Consider the following 13,786-nt stretch of genomic DNA (forward strand, 5'->3'; position numbering starts at 1 on the left):
TCCAGAGTGTCTTGGCTTTCCATGCCTAAAATACTCTCATGGGCTCTTCAGCCAGATCCAAATGCCTTAAGGGCTGATTCTGAGGCCAGAGTGCTATTTAGGACATCTGCCATTCTATGAGTCTGCTGTGTCTCCCACTTCCCATGTTGGATCGTTCTCTCCCTTTTTGATTCTATCAGTTAGTATTAGCAGACACTAGTCTTGTTTGTGTGATCCCTTTGACTCTTAGACCTATCAGTGTGATCAATTGTGAACAGAAATTGATCACTTGGACTAGTGAGATGGCATTGGTACATGCCACCTTGATGGGATTGTATTGGAATCCCCTGGCACGTTTCTAACTCCATCATTTGGGGCAAGTCTGATTGAGCTTGTCCCAAATTGTACGTCTTCTCCCTCTCTTATTTCCACTCTTATATTTAACAGGGATCACTTTTCAGTTAAATTTAAACACCTAAGAATAAATGTGTGTTAATTACAGAGTTCAACCAATAGTATTAACTAGAACAACAACAAAAAAAATCTGACCCTGCATTTAAATGCACCCAACCATGAATATGCTGTATCCTTTCTTAAAGAAAGTCTTGGACCAAGGGGTAGGAAAGGGGACAGGAGGGAATTCTGGTTATGATTAATGAGGTTATGACTGATAAATGGATTTCCATCTTAATAGCCCAGATGCCAGGAGTATCCCATTATAGTAGCCTCACATAGGGAAGGGAGTGGAAATTAAAGCGGTTGTTGAAATCTTTCTGATTTCTCTATCTTTATTAAGTCTGATGACTCAGATTAATTTAGGGCTTTTTATAACAACCAAGCACATCCTGCTTGCATAAACAGGAGAACAAGGAACCCACCTCTGTCAATGCCTTGGGTATAGGAGACATTTAATAAACTATGGTTTATTTAATAAACAGTGGCTTAATCATATGATGAATAATAATAGATACTCTGAACTGCTGCATAATGCTGCCCCAATTAAAACAATCTTTAAAAGTAAGCTGCACGCCGAAATGCATTCCTGAGATTGAAAATGTCAAGAAAGGCAGTGTTTATAGGTGGTTACAAAGTTTCCCTTTTCTGGGTTAGAGATATCACGCACAGGAAGACAGCAGCCCCAAGTCCCCTTGTGCACACCACTGATCTCTCTGTTACGCATCAACGTGATCTAGAGCAGGATGAGTGTTAGCTTTTAGTTTCATTTAGTCATCAAATGACTTTAAATTTAATGACCAAAATTTGTCCCGTGAAATAGAACAATTTCCCTCCCACACAGAGAAATGGCATCTGTTTAGTAAATGACGAGCAGTTGCCACCTTCCCATTTCTCTTGATAACAGGCTGCTGGTATTGTTCTGGGTGGCAAAGCACTCCTAACCCACCGGGCTGAACTACAGTGGAAGCAAAGTCCCTTAAAGTGATTCCATTTCAGTCTCCCCTGCTCCCAGGACTGGCCCTAGGGCTGCCTGAGAGATGAGTAGAAGCCTGCTGAGGGCTTCTGGGAGAGAGGAGGAGAGCTGCAGCAGCTGCTGCACGCAACAGTGACCGTGTCAGAGCCACTCGCTGAGGAGGATGGGGCAGGTGGACGGAACGAGCTGGGGTCATGATGGCAGCACTGAGTCACTGAAATGGATCCTGACTCACTACAGACTGACAAGTTCTCAAAGTTTAAACCCTTGATAATTGAACTTTCTTTCTTTTGCAGTCCGGAGCATTTCTAACCAATAGACCATGAATTACTGGCTCAGGGACTACCCGTGTGCCCAGAACGCAAACATAAATATTTCCAACATTTACCGCATTTGCTTTATCTCTGTGTCTATTTCTATTTTCAGCACCTGCATGTAGAAAAGTATATTGTAAGCATCACAACACTTTTCTCCTTGAGCACACATCAAGGATGAAATTTTTCTTCAAAACCACAATGCCACTGTGCTCGCTCCTAGGGGTGGGGACAATTCTCTGAAGCCTCCAGGAGCCCGTCTGTCTTCAGGGCTGTCTATTATTCTCAAAATGGCTTTGTGTGGCTGGAGAAAGTCTCCTTTTCAATGAGACAAATGGGGAGCAGCCAATGGTTCAGTGGTTAATTGTCACTTGGGACACCTGCAAGCTCAGTGAGAGTGCCTAGATTTGAGTCCAAGCTCCACTCTGGACTCCAGCTTCCTGCGAATGTGCATCTGGGAGGCAGCAGGTGACTGCTCAGGTACTTGGGGTCCCCACCACCCACGAGGGAGACCCAGATGGAGTTTCTGTTCCTGGCCTCAGCCTGGCCCAGCCTTGGCTCTTGGAGGCATTCAGGGAATAAATTAGCAGGTGGAAGATTGTGTGTGTGTGTGCACTCGTGCACAGGTACACACCTTTCAAAACAAAGACATGAGACAAATAGGACTTGCCCCCCCCCCTTTTTTAATCAGGAAAGGATGATTTCCTCCTGCCTCCTCCGTAGCTGCCAAATTCCCTTTTCCAGCTCAGGATGGCTTCTGAACCCAGCAGAGTCTCTGGGAAGACCTGAATGAACAGCACTTAGGACTCAAAACTGCAGCAAATTGTCCAAGAGCCTCTTGCACACATCTTCTTTTTTTATTTATTTATTTTTGACAGGCAGAGTGAATAGTGAGAGAGAGACAGAGAGAAAGGTCTTCCCTTTTGCCGTTGGTTCACCCTCCAGTGGCCGCTGCGGCCAGCGCATTGCACTGATCCGAAGCTAGGAGCCAGGTGCCTCTCCTGGTCTCCCATGCGGGTGCAGGGCCCAAGCACTTGGGCCATCCTCCACTGCAGAGAGCTGGCCTGGAAGAGGGGCAACCGGGATAGAATCCGGCGCCCCAACCGGGACTAGAACCCGGTGTGCCGGCGCCGCAAGGCGGAGGATTAGCCTGTTAAGCCACGGCGCCGGCCACTTGCACACATCTTCTAAAAGCGCAGTAAAAACTCCCACTTGGAAGCCCCTGGCACACTGGGGCTCTGCTCAAGCACTGGGCACACTCAATGTGGAGGAAGGTGGGCTCCCTGGCCTGGGGTGTTCACTTTATGCCTCCACCCTGCCCCCTGCCCCAACCACGGGACCCTTACTCATCGGATTCCACAATCCACAGTAAGGGTGCAAGACAATGAACCAGACAGGAGGGTGTCATCCACAGTTGGGGCCATTATAATGCTACTTGTGTACATGAACGAGCCAACAACTTTCCTAAATATAATTAAGAGAAATTGGGATGCAGACCAGAGAGAGATGGGAAAACAAAGCTAATGCCTTGTGGCTTGTCAATCAGTAAAAGTCCATGGCGGTTTTTGTAGAACATGGCCACACAGAGGAACAAATGCTGTTTGCTTATTCTTGCATGTATTTTTGAGCCTTTCGTTTTTCTTCATTAAAGCCGCTATGAGGAATTTCAGAGCACTGTGAAGGCACCGGGGTTCACTCCACCAATGTGGCAAGCTTCCCCAAGGTATGCCTCACCAGAGACTTGCTGGAAGGACATTTCTCCCTCTGCACCTGCCTGGCACCTGCGGGTGGAGGCTGCCTCTCCTCATTTGTAGAATTTTGAGGGTCAGTCAATTCTCCCACCATCACTAGAGGGCAGGGGGGAAAAACATGTCAAAGAATAATAAGAAACACATTTGAACTCTTCTTATAGGGTCACAAATTGGAAGAAGTCTGTGTTTAACTCATTCGATTTCAATTGGCTTCATCTAAAATTATTTGTATTCCACTTATTTCAATGGCAGACTGTTAATTGCATCATTTATCACAAGAGTTTTATTGCACATGAAACAAAGCCATAGCAATTGCTGTCACCAAATGGAGACTTATTAACACTCAAGACCAATTATTCGAGGGGAAACACTCAGCCAGCTATAATCAGACTCACAGATTAATTCCACACCCAAGAAGGCTAAAGGTGGGTTTTGACCGAATTATCCACGGTGCCATTCAACCCAGGACCAAGGGGGTCAGTACCGGGTCTTTCTTCGACATGCTATTTTCCAATTCAAATGTTTCCACGGGGAAGATTGGTCAAGTCTGGTAATGGCACACCTGCAAGTTATCACACGCCACTGCGTCTTTGCTCACGCACACCGCCCGGGAGCAGCTGCTCACTGTGGCCAGCGACTGCCCCACTTCCACACAGTATGAGAACACGGCATCACTGAGGCTCAGAAGCCTGCTTGCCAAACGCAGGCAGCAGGAGACTCTGGAACTTTCCCCAGGCTCCCAGCAGCCACCATCTGGACAGATGAATCGCGAAGCTTCTTAGGCACACCCGGTGCTGCTCCCACCATGGGGTGCTCCTGTGGAAAGTGCTGGAGGTGCAGATGTCTCCTGTGGGCTGTGGGAAGAGAGGCAATGATTTCTGCCACCCAGCGGTTTCTGCCCTGGTGGGAGTCCTTGAACCCATAAGTTCTGCACCAGGAGACAAGGACCCAGAGGTTGGACAAGGACAAGACACATCCAAAACTTCCTGTCTTAGAACAACTTAAGGCACAAGCAGGAACTTTTTTTTTAAGATTTTATTTGTGGCATAGCAGGTAAAGCTCACTACCTGCAGTGCCGGCATCCCATATGGGCACCTGTTCAAGTCCTGGCTGCTCTACTTCAGATCCAGCTCTCTGCTATGGCCTAGGAAAGCAATGGAAGATGGCCCAAGTCCTTGGGCCCACATGGGAGACCTGGAAGAAGTTCCTGGCTCCTGGCTTTGGATTGGCACAGCTCTGGCCATTGAGGCCATTTGGGGAGTGAACCAGCAGATGAAATACTTCTCTCTCTCTGCCTCAGAGTTAAAGAGAGGCAGAGGCAGAGAGAGAGAGAGAGTGTGTGTGTGTGTGTCTTCCATCCGCCCATATGGGATGCTAGCACTGCAAGTGGAGCTTTACCCAAGACACCACATCGCCGGCCCCAATAAATAAATCTTTTTTTAAAAAAAGATTGTATTTGCTTGAAAGGCAGAGTTACAGACAGAGAGGGAGACATAAAGAGAAAGAGAGAGAGAGAGAGAGAGAGAGAGAGAGAGGCGCTGCGGCTCAATAGGCTAATCCTCCACCTAGCGGCGCTGGCACACCAGGTTGTAGTCCTGGTCGGGGCGCCGGATTCTGTCCCGGTTGCCCCTCTTCCAGGCCAGCTCTCTGCTGTGGCCCGGGAGTGCAGAGGAGGATGGCCCAAGTCCTTGGGCCCTGCACCCCATGGGAGACCAGGAGAAGCACCTGGCTCCCGGCTTCGAATCAGCGCAGTGCACCGGCCGCAGCAGCCATTGAAGGGTGAACCAATGGTAAAGGAAGACCTTTCTCTCTGTCTCTCTCTCACTGTCCACTCTGCCTGGCAAAAAGAGAGAGGGAGAGAGAGAGAGAGAGATCTTTCATCTGTTGGTTCACTCCCCAAATGGCCACACTAGCCAGGCCTTTTCTGGCCTCCTACGTGGGCACCTAGGCCATTTTCTGCTACCCTCTCAGGTGCACTATCAGGCAGTTAGATGGGAAGTGGAGCAGCTGGGACTCTAACTGGCTCTCATATGGGATTCTGGTGTTGCAGGTGGTGGCTTAACCTACAGTGCCACAAGCAGGAACTCCTGTTAAGACTCGTAAAGAAGAAAGCTCTGTTTTGCACTTTGAAATATGTCAGCAATCACTGAGAAGCACTTACCCCTGCAGACTCAGGGCGGGGCAGGGCAGGGTGGGGGAGGGGTGGGGTTCGAGCAGCCCACCCTTCTATGATCAAAGCCAACCACAAAAGGATTCTGTCCATGGGGATTTCAGAGTCTGGTGATTTCTCTCCTGTAGAGGAGGAACATCTCCAGGTCTTTGGCTCCAATACAATGGGTGCCATTTAGTGGCACACCAAAGTGTTTTTGTTTTTTCTTTCTTGAGACTTCGTAGGAAACTCTAAGATAACAGGGCTGATGTCACTTCATAAATGTTCTAGCAGAGAAATCCAAAAGGCTTTAGGGAAAGCATTCCACGTGACGTATTCTAGAAAAATCATTCAGATTTTGCTGCAAACAATTCGGCCTAAAATAAATGGCTTTGTTTGCAGGAATGGGCAGCACACATCTGTCAAAACTCCTCTCCCACATGAATGAGGTTCAGGGTGTGACTGGAGCCCCAGGACACCCGGATCCCATCTGCTCTGTCACCACCCATCCAGGGCCCAAGCAGACATCAGAGAAGCGAGAGCCCTTTGCTGTTTGGACAAAATAGAGAAGCAGAGTAGTAGCAGCAGGCCTTGAGCCGAGGGCTCAGAGGAGGGGGTGGCACCCGATCTCCCTCTTTGTGCCACACACGTGTTGTCCCCCATGGAAGAGAGAGGAGCAGGTGGGGTCGTCCGTCCCCAAGGGAAGTAGTCACAGGGCACACAGAAAAACTAGTGCCACTTGGAAACTACTGCTGATTTATGGGGCCAGCATTCAACATTTTCAGAAAAAGCTAATTTAATGTTTTAGGCAAAAAAAATGACAATACCAGGGAAAAGGAGACTCACTTTAAAGTGTTTCATCAAATGGTTCTCAAGTAGTGCCAATTTCCCCAGTTAAAGAGAAATTACAGGCCGGCGCCATGGCTCAACAGGCTAATCCTCCGCCTTGCGGCGCCGGCATACCGGGTTCTAGTCCCGGTCGGGGCACCGATCCTGTCCCGGTTGCCCCTCTTCCAGGCCAGCTCTCTGCTGTGGCCAGGGAGTGCAGTGGAGGATGGCCCAAGTGTTTGGGCTCTGCACCCCATGGGAGACCAGGAGAAGCACCTGGCTCCTGCCATCGGAACAGCGCGCTGCGCCGGCCGCAGCGCGCCTACCGCGGCGGCCATTGGAGGGTGAACCAACGGCAAAAGGAAGACCTTTCTCTCTGTCTCTCTCTCACTGTCCACTCTGCCTGTCAAAAATAAAAAAAAAAAAAAGAGAGAAATTACATACATACATATGCAAAGATACTACAGAAAGTTCAAGGAAAATAAAAATTTTTAATTAGGGGAGAGTGTGAACGCAGTCCCCCACTACCACAAATTATGCAGTCGAGTTTCTCACATTTAGGGAAATTGCACAGGTCAGCACATCTGGAGCGCGATGGATGAGCCTTGCCCTGGGAAAACCACCTTCATGATCATGGTATCTCCCCTGCCAGGTAAGTATTAACAACAAATTCTTTTTGGGGCGAAAATATTTTTGAAAGCTGTGTATATAAGAGGTCTTCAAAAGTTCAAGGAAAATGGGTACTGTGAAAAATTCTACATGGATTCTAGAAAGTTTTTGCACCAAAATAGTCTTTTTTTTTCATTTATTAAACTTTTATTTAATGAATATAAATTTCCAAAGTATAGCTTATGGGTTACAATGGCTTCCCCCCTCCCATAACTTCCCTCCCGCCCACAACCCTCCCCTTTCCCGCTCCCTCTCCCCTTCCATTCACATCAAGATTCATTTTCAATTCTCTTTATATACAGAAGATCAGTTTAGTATATATTAGGTAAAGATTTCAACAGTTTGCCCCATATAGCAACACAAAGTGAAAAAACTACCGTTGGAGTACTAGTTATAGCATTAAATAACAGTGTACAGCACATTAAAGACAGAGATTCTACATAATATTTTTTTTAATTAATTAATTTTCTATGCCATTTCCAATTTAACACTAGGTTGTTTTTTTTCATTTCCAATTATCTTTATATACAGAAGATCGATTCAGTATATAATTAGTAAAGACCTCATCAGTTTGTACCCACACAGAAACACAAAGTGTAAAAATACTGTTTCAGTACTAGTTATAACATCACTTCACATTAGACAACACATTAAGGACAGATCCCACATGGGGTGTAAGTACACAGTGACTCCTGTTGCTGACTTAACAATTTGACACTCCTGTTCATGGCGTCAGTAATCTCCCTAGGCTCTATTGATTCCATTTTCCATGAGCTCTTCGAATCACCTTCATGTTTGTATGTACACACACATGTATGTATGTAGTGGAATGAGAAGGCCACTGGCAAGCGAGCATCAGTTACTCAGGAATGGCTTTGAAACCCACCTGGCAACAGAGCCTGCCTGGCAACAGGTTGTGATTGGATGGCTTTGGAAACTGCCTGGCAACAGGCTGTGATTGGGCACAGAACCCCCTCCTACACCCCTTTCCTTGTCCTTGTCCTCGGTCTAAGTGACCGCAGGTTAGCACACACCACCCAGAAGCTTACGTCACTTCTCAGCTCCTCCTTTTACTTTCAGTTCGCCCGGCGAATTCACATAAGGAACTGATAATCCCAGAATTAACCAAGTCATCTTCCCTCACTCGAGAGAGGTGACACTCCAGAAAGGGGTGTAGGAGGGGGTTCTGTGCTCACCCTCACGGAACCGAACAGCACACAAAACACCAAGGGGCCTACTTGCCGAAATCAAGGTGGGGCCTCGCAGAGTCCGACACACTGTTAATTTTCAGCATCTAGAGATCTGATGTTTCCAGGGAGGGCGTCAGGTTCTCACGCTCCACACAGTAGCCTCTAAAAACCCACCCATGTAACAAAGGCACTACAGTGAATGCCTTCTCAACAAGAACATTGTGCCTTGCAAACCATTCCCTTCCCATCTCCACCAACCCAGTGGACTTGGACAACCACCTGTAACACAGGGAAACTAACAATTTCACTTCCATACTGGTTCTAAGAACAGTGTTTCCTATGAGTGGTAACACAAAGCAGACTCAAAGAAATTGAGCACTAACTCTACTTTGAGCATACCCCACAACCCCTTGAACACCTACAAAGTCTAGATGTTGTAAAGTAGCATGCCTTTGCCCTGTATATGTACATTCTAGACACAGCAAAGAAAAGAAAAACAACATGACAAACAGCATGGCCCATACTTAACCCTGTCCCACCACACAAACGCTGGTAGAAAGCCCTTGACTTTTTTTTTTTTCTTTTTTTTATTGACAGGCAGAGTGGACAGTGAGAGAGAGACAGAGAGAAAGGTCTTCCTTTTGCCATTGGTTCACCCTCCAATGGCCGCCGCGGTAGGCGCGCTGCGGCCGGCGCACTGCGCTGATCCGATGGCAGGAGCCAGGTGCTTCTCCTGGTCTCCCATGGGGTGCAGGGCCCAAGGACTTTGGACCATCCTCCACTGCACTCCCTGGCCACAGCAGAGAGCTGGCCTGGAAGAGGGGCAACCGGGACAGGATCGGTGCCCCGACCGGGACTAGAACCCGGTGTGCCGGCACCGCAAGGCGGAGGATTAGCCTAGTGAGCCGCGGCGCCAGCCGCCCTTGACATTTTTCCACTGCTTCTTCCCTGGAGAAGGACCAAACCCAAGCGTGCGTACTACTCAGACAAGGCATGCATGATTCTGTTTCCAAAGGACTGTATTTCGTATGAATTTCACAAAAGGACAGCTACAAAATGCATTGTACACTACCTCTACTTTTAACATATTTTGCGCACTTCTGAACATCTAGCAGGACTAGATGTTTTAAATAAGGACTTCCTTGTGTCCAGCCTATACACAGTAGTGTTGTAGAAACTATACATGCAGAACTGGTTCTCTCAGAAAGCGTCTTCTAAAGAAAAACCTTCACGAAGCTCTAGAGAAGCCTTTGTTTCTTCCAAAGTCTTCTCTGCACTGCCCACAGGTAGATGTGGGCACACTTTTCAATACCATGTGAAGTTACAACTTCATTTCCAAAAGTCCTTTTCAGAGGACAGTCTTTCTAGGAAATTTAACACAAAATACACAACACGTGTCAGTATACCAACACTACTTTTGTCACACATTGACACCTCTTTAATATCTAGAGAGTAGATATTGTGGAATGAGAACTCCTTTGTCTAGTATATACACAACATGTACATTAAAGCAATGTTAAATGAAATACATGTACATACAGGGCAATAGGTAAGCACCAATGTTCTAGCAAACAATCTCAAAAATACAGTTTGCAATCTCATCCCTCCCACCTTTCTCAACCCAAAAAACAATATTCAAGAGAGTATACTCTTCAGCAAAGGACTTTACAATTCCACTTCCAAATATTTTCTATCACGTTTTAAAAGCTAAACAAAAGTAGTAATCCGCTGCTCCAACTCCGACATACACCAACCACCTCTAAACATCTAGATATCTCGATATGTCAGACACAGCTCTTCTAAAAGTTCATGGAAAATACTTAGTACAAAGAAGCTATAAGGGCTTCAATTTCTTTGTGCCAAGATAAGTTTCTTTTGATTTTATTTTCCATGAACTTTCCGACGTCCTCCAGGGTAAGGGCTTGCCCTCTAAGAACACAACACCTTAAACAAAATTGCACAAACATCACAATGGTTAGCAACTGGCGTATCCTTGAAATGTGACCAGTTTGGTCTGGAGCCATTCCCTCCTCACTTTCCTCTCTGCCTTTGATCCAGAGGAAAAGTGCAAGCTTATGTAACGCTTGGGGGTGTCTTCACACACAGACATCCAAAAGCCATTTACAGAGAGGACAAGCTTTCCTATGAATTTCATCACTAATATCTAAAATATGCTAGTTTCCCTAACTCCTCTGTCATGCACTGCCATCCTCTTTAACATCCAGAATCTAGATGCCAAGTCCTCCAAACCGCAAAACAAGCACAGGTGGCACAAGGCTCACAGTGGTGGCCAACAAGTCCATTCCCCAGAGATGCAATTCATGAGTATACCAATAAGACATTTACAAAGCAATTTCAGTCCTTCTACCTTTAACCCATGCCCGGTACTTCTGAACATGTAGATTAGACTACATCTTTTCATTGGTATGACAATTCAACTACCAACAGGCATTAGCAAGACATGCGATTTTCCTATATCTACTTATCAAATGTCAAAACGCTCTATCCAAATAGGAGGCCTGGGTGCAGGCAAAGCGTTTCGTTTGCAAAGGCTGGAGGAAAGCTGAGAATAGCTTTTTCCAGTTTTATCCACAGGCCTTCTGCAAAGGGCCAGCACACCTTCCCGAGGGCGGCCGGCCTCTCCCTGATGATACCCCCACCCGCCGGAGCCGAGAGCGCCCGCCCATGCCCACGGCCACTCACCGCTCTGCCGCCCATCGTCCAACGGGGCTCTGCTCCCTGCGGGGCTGCTGAGTCCTCGGTGGTTGACCACTGAGTCCTCAGTTGAGAGAGGTGGGAGGGAAGAGATTCTGAACTGTGTTTTTGTGAGTGTGTGCTAGAAAATTCACACTTACCTATTGCCCTATATGTTATATGTATTTCATTTAACATTGCTGTTATGTATATATTGTGTGTGTACCGGACAAAGGAGTCCTCATTCCAAAATATCTATTCTCTAAATAGTGAAGAGGTTATGCATGTACCATGTTGTTTGTCATGTTGTTTTTCTTAACTTTGCTGTGTTTAAAATATATACATGTACAGGGCAAACACACCTTGCTTTACATCTTGTCCTCGTATATGTCCAGGGTTACTGTTGTATTCTAAAATTAGAGTTAGTGCATGAATATGTTGATTCTGCCTTGTGTTACCACTCCTAGGAAACACTGTTCTTAGAACCAGTATGGAAATGAAATGATTAGTTTCCCTGTAAGTATTACAGGTGGTTATTCAAGTTCACTGGTGTCGTAGAGATGGGAAGGGAATGGTTTGCAAGACACAGTGTTCTTGTTGAGAAGATATTCACATTAGAGCCTTTGTTACATGGGTGGGTTTTTTAGAGGTTACTCTCTGGTGCCTGAGAACAATCGGTTTCTCTAGGTGTTTAGAATTAACATTTGTGTAAGGAGTTTGCCATTTCCTTTGAGTGTTCACATTTTGGGAATGGCATAAATCTTGAGGTCTACTAGAGAATGCTGACATTACTATGTGGTAGCTGGTGTCAGGTGGGGTCGGGGGTTGGCATGAGTAAATATGCATAAATGATTCCCTTCATCTTACAATGTTCAAATTGTATATGCATTGTTATATAGGTGGAAGGACTGAGAGTCAAGACTCATCTATTGGCTGCCAAGAAGAAAAACCCCTTCTATGATACACATAGACTGAAAGTGAAGAAGGGAAAAAGAGATTCCATGTGAACTGAAAAGGGCAGGTGAAGCCTTTCTAATAACAAACAACATACACTTTTTTATTGAAGGTTTTTATTTAATGAATGCAAATTTCCTATGTCAGCTAAGCAACATATACTTTAGTACAAAAACTGTTACAAGAAACATAGAGGGAGTTCCCGCACAGAACTAGGTGCTGTTTGCTCCCCTGGGGCCCTTGGGGACAGATTATGGAATCTGGCTTGCAGACACCTGAGCCCTAGCTGCCACTGATTGATGGCTCTGATCGGGGCCTTGAAGAGGTGGCCAAGCCCTCCGGGCCCACATGAGTGATCTCCCATGAGTGATCGCCTCAGTATCCAGACCCCACCTCTACGAGGAGGGCTCTGCGCCCCACCAGCAGCCTGGGCTGCAGGTCCAACCCTGGGGGCCTCTGTGAGGCTCCTGCTCCGAGGCGCCAAGGACACTGCGCCTTTGAGTGGTTCTGATGAGGCCGCTTGAATGCCTTTGCTGCCATTAGGAGCTGGAGGCAACCAAGAAGGAGGGGTCTATGGACTCAAGCAGGGCCATGTTTGCAGGCCTTGGGGCCACGCAGATGCGGGACCTGGAGTGAGGGCTGTGTCCAGTTAGCTGACACCTCACCTGGTCCTAAGTGCATGACAACGAAGAGTGGCCCTGCAGGGAGCAGAGTCCCACAGGACTATGGTCGGCAGAGCAGTGAGTGGCTGTGGTCGTGGGCCTGCGTCTCAGCTCCTGCAGATGGTGGTGTCATCAGGGAGAAGGCTGCCCCGGGAGGCCGGCAGCCATCGGGAAGGTGTGCTGGCCCTTTTCAGAAGGCCAGACCCCTGCGACAGGCCTACAGCAGAAATCGCTCGCCAGCAATGGTGGTTTGACCCCTTACAAGAGGAAGCTGAGGTGAGAAGGTGACCATGGTACAGCCCCTGGAGGTTCCCGAAGACCCAGAGGCCCAGGAGTACCTGGTGGGCCTGGGTCTGCTTCCGGACGCTGGAGCCTCGGTGCCATCTGGTCCTGGAGGATCCAGCCGGAGGTCCCTGCAGCCGGACTCCCGGAGCCTGGAGCAGGTACAACACTTTTGGCAGAGCATGGGTCTGGCCGTGGTCTCCCCACGCAGCTTGACGGTTTTGTGGGCATGAGGGAGGTCCAGAGTGCACCTGTCCTCCTCACCCGTCTTCCTCTCTCTCCTCAGGGACACAGGGAACCCCAGCCTGAGCTGGAGTCCGAGTCCAAGGCGGAGTCGGGTTCAGAGTTGGTGCTGGAGCTGGAGCCCTCGCCAGAGAAGGAGTTGGATCCGGAGACGGAGTCAGAGTTGGAACCTGAGCCGGAGCCTGTCGCTGCTGCCCCCGTTCTTCCCTTTTCCCTCCCTGGACAGCTGAGGGAGAGGAGCCCTGGTGCCAGCCCAGCCCCCGAGCCAGTCCCTGTGGTTGTCCCTTCTACCCCCAGCCCCAGGAGCAGACTGCACCTGCTGGGGCCAGAGGTCCCAGCAGCTGAGCCTCAGGAGCCTGGGACCTCAGCATCGGCCTCTGTCCCGAGCAAGGGCCGGCAGGGGCTGGGCAGGAGGATTGGCAGGAGCATCCTCAGATTCCTCCTGTGTGCCTGCTGCCTGCCGGCCCCAGCCTGTGGCCCTGGGCCCCGCAGCCGAAAGGTGGTCCCCCGCTAGCCTACCTCAGAGCACATCAAGAACAGGGGTCGCAAGCTGAGCCTCCTGAAGCTTTTTCACTTGCTTGAGAGTTTTCTGTGCTTCTCATGAATAAAAATCTGAACTGTATGCATGGAATTGGTCCTGTG

General features: G+C 48.1%; 1 non-coding gene across 1 annotated transcript; it reads right to left on the reverse strand.

The window, feature by feature from the left end:
- Nucleotides 1-6,946: 6,946 nt before the first annotated feature.
- LOC133750134 (U1 spliceosomal RNA) lies at nucleotides 6,947-7,110 on the reverse strand. Its single transcript, XR_009864654.1, has one exon. It is a non-coding gene; the product is annotated as a U1 spliceosomal RNA (small nuclear RNA).
- Between the last annotated feature and the right edge of the window lie 6,676 nt (nucleotides 7,111-13,786).

Source organism: Lepus europaeus, chromosome 20 (assembly GCF_033115175.1).
Source record: "Lepus europaeus isolate LE1 chromosome 20, mLepTim1.pri, whole genome shotgun sequence".
In the NCBI taxonomy this organism is placed as follows: domain Eukaryota; kingdom Metazoa; phylum Chordata; class Mammalia; order Lagomorpha; family Leporidae; genus Lepus; species Lepus europaeus.